A 3,196-nucleotide genomic window follows, 5' to 3' on the forward strand; every position below is an offset into this window, starting at 1 on the left:
AGGTGGCCCATCAAGGAACTGACCATCTTGAGCATGGTACATCCCTTTTGGCAAAACTGCATCTTCCTCGCAAACATTTACCTTCTTGATTTGAGACTCATCAAACTTCTTCGTCAGCAAGGAAATATTTGTTGCAAGTTCTGCCAATGTTTGCTGGGTATCCTGATTCTCCTTCACTATATTCTGGAGCATAGCACTACCATATGGTACCACATCCGCATTGTTCGAGTGCCAAGCCTGATTATGAGTTGTCAGCTTGTTGAGTATTGTGGTCACTCGTCGGAAGGTCTTGTTCATAAAACACCCATCAGCCGCATTGTTGGCCACTGACTGTGTCACTGGATGTAACCCTCAGTAGAACTTCTCCATCAATATATTTTTCGGAAAACCATGATTTGGGATCTTCTGCAGATATTCTTTGAACCTCTCCCAGGCTTCATATAGTTGTTCCCCCGGTCGTTGCTCGAATTCATATATCTTGTCTCGAATCTCAGCCTTCTTACTAGGGGGATACCACTTTTTAAGAAAAACAGTAACCATCTCTGCCCATAAAGTAATTGAATTTCGGGGCAGCTTCTCGAACCATGTTCTTACCTCTCCAACTAAGGAATACTTGAATAGCCTCAACCGAATAGCATCTTGTGGAACATTGTTCTGGACGTGATTAGCACACACATCCACAAAATTCTGCAAATGACGTTGAGGGTCATTCTCGGTAGAGTTCCGAAAGTACCCCTCAAGTTTCAGCAGCTGGTAAAGAGATGAGTCAATTTTCACAGTAGCCGCTCCAACTCGAGGTTGAACAATGGCAGATGCATAGTCCTCCTCTTGAACCAGTTCAGCAAAAATATTCTCATCATTAGATTCATCCGTTTGATTGTTCAACCGATTCACCTGATTACCAGCACGCTGATTCTGCTGATTTTGATTCATGTTCACCTGGTTTACACAGAGTAGCAAACAAGGTGTGATGGAATAAGCAAAAGACTTTAATCAAAGCAAACACTATTTAGTAATTTCAAAACCGTATTCCCCGGTAACGGCACCAAAATTTGATACGCTCAAATTACACCTATAAATGGTATAACGCGGACGTTGTCAAATATAGTAACCCAATAAGGTTGGGGTCGAATCCCACAGGGAATATGGTGTGAAAAGGGTACTAAAGTCGTAGATGCTAAGTTCTAGGTCTAATGTCTTAATCCGATAATTTGTGTAAAAGTTGGTTTTTCTATGACTAGTTGCTAAATTATTGCTTTGGTGAATATTTATGGTAAAAGAAACTAAGGTTGTGTCCCCGATAGATAGAGCGTATGATCATGGGTATTGATCTTGATATACTTGTGATGGATCATTATATGAATGCACTTAATCTCTATGTGAATCTCTACTATTTCCCAATAAATAAAGATTATATCTTTCTATGATTTTCTCAAATATAAGAAAGTGATTATGAAGAACGATTAATCATGCCAAGTAAATTCATCTTGTTCCTAAGTGAATTTGTTAAACAAAGTTTAAAGCTTTGAGTTCTTGTTAATTATTCTTACCAACCCTAATTATTTTTCCAAATGAATTTAGGGTTTATGGCTTTAATCAATGTTTGCAACCATTAATTATGAATGAAGAATGAAGAATAATTAAACCCTAACAATCCATTATGTGTATATCAATCACAAACCCACTCACAAAACACCCATCATTGGGTTCACAACCCTAGTAAGGGAATTTAGTTACTCATGACAAAGAACAAGAAATAAGAAATTAAAGAATTCATAATTGCTTACTTTGGAATGAAAAAGGAATTGAGAATACTTGAATTGATGTTTGAATCCTCAAAAACTAGAGAGAATTTAATGTTCTAAGTCAAGAGACAAAAATACAATGAATGGTCTCTATTAAAAACCCTACAATGACTATTTATAGGTTTTGGAAATACATAAGTTACAGATTTTGCACTTCAGTCCCGTCAGGTTGAAATACGGTCCGTAAACTGGTTTACGGACCGTAAAGTCAATTTACACTCAGTCATCCTTCAGTTGCTTCTTTTGAAATACGGACCGTAAAGTAGTTTACGGTCTGTAAACTGCACGCTCGTCTTTCAATTTGCCAAAACTCAGACTTTCTGCCAGGTGCTTGAATGATTAAATACGTGATGGAATACGGACCGTAAACTGCAATACGGTCCGTAAAATCAGCTCGTAAACCAACATCTTTGCAGCTTGACTCTCTGTTGCTGAGATCCTTTAATACGACCATGGAATACGGCCCGTATTGTAGAATACGGACCGTAAACTTCAATTTACGACCTGGTTCTGCACTTCAACTGTGATTGTGCCGAATCTGTTCCTTTACCTGAAAAACACTAAAAACCACGTAAAATCACATAGGCTTTCTTAAAAACAAGTAAAACTTATAGTAAAAAAGCATCGATTTGTTGCGTAAAATCACGCCACATCAGCTTGCCATTGTCTTTGCCTTTGAAAAATTACGTGCTTATTTGTTGGGAACTCATGTGGTTGTTCACACCGATCATGCAGCCCTTCGCTATCTCATGGCTAAGAGAGATGCAAAATTGAGGTTAATCTGTTGGGTTCTTCGATGCAAGAGTTTGACTTTGAAGCCAAGGATAGGAAGGGATGTGAAAACCAAGTAGCGGACCACTTGTCTCGCCTTGAAGAAGGTGGGCGTCCATCGGATGACCTTGAAGTAAATGAAGCATTTCCAGATGAGCAAGTAATGGTGGGGTCACATCATATGATCCCATGATACGCCGACTTTGCAAGCTACCATGCTAGAGACCTTATGCCGGAAAACATGAAATTCCACCAAAATAAAAAGTTCATGAATGACGTCCAAAAGTTCTATTAGGATGAGCCATATCTATTTCGGGTTTGCGCCGACAATATCATGAGGTTGTGCATTCTTGAAGTTGAGATGATGCCTATAATTGAAGCTTGTCATTCTTCACCCGTTGGGGGACACCATAGTATCTCAAGGACAACGAATAAAATTCTTCAAAGTGGTTTCTATTGGCCAACCATTTACCAAGATGCCAATGATTTTGTAAAGGCTTGTGATCAATGTCAAAGACAAGAGGGCATCTCAAGAAGGCACGAGTTACCAATGACACCTATTCTTGAGGTTGAGTTATTCGATGTGTGGGGGATTGACTTCATGTGTCCATTTGTGAGTT

At 39.0% G+C, this 3,196-nt stretch overlaps 1 non-coding gene across 1 annotated transcript; it reads left to right on the top strand.

Moving 5' to 3' along the window:
- Window positions 1–385: 385 nt before the first annotated feature.
- LOC132604805 (small nucleolar RNA R71) lies at window positions 386–491 on the top strand. Its single transcript, XR_009568902.1, has one exon. It is a non-coding gene; the product is annotated as a small nucleolar RNA R71 (small nucleolar RNA).
- Window positions 492–3,196: the final 2,705 nt, after the last annotated feature.

This window comes from Lycium barbarum, chromosome 7 (assembly GCF_019175385.1).
Source record: "Lycium barbarum isolate Lr01 chromosome 7, ASM1917538v2, whole genome shotgun sequence".
Lineage (NCBI taxonomy): Eukaryota > Viridiplantae > Streptophyta > Magnoliopsida > Solanales > Solanaceae > Lycium > Lycium barbarum.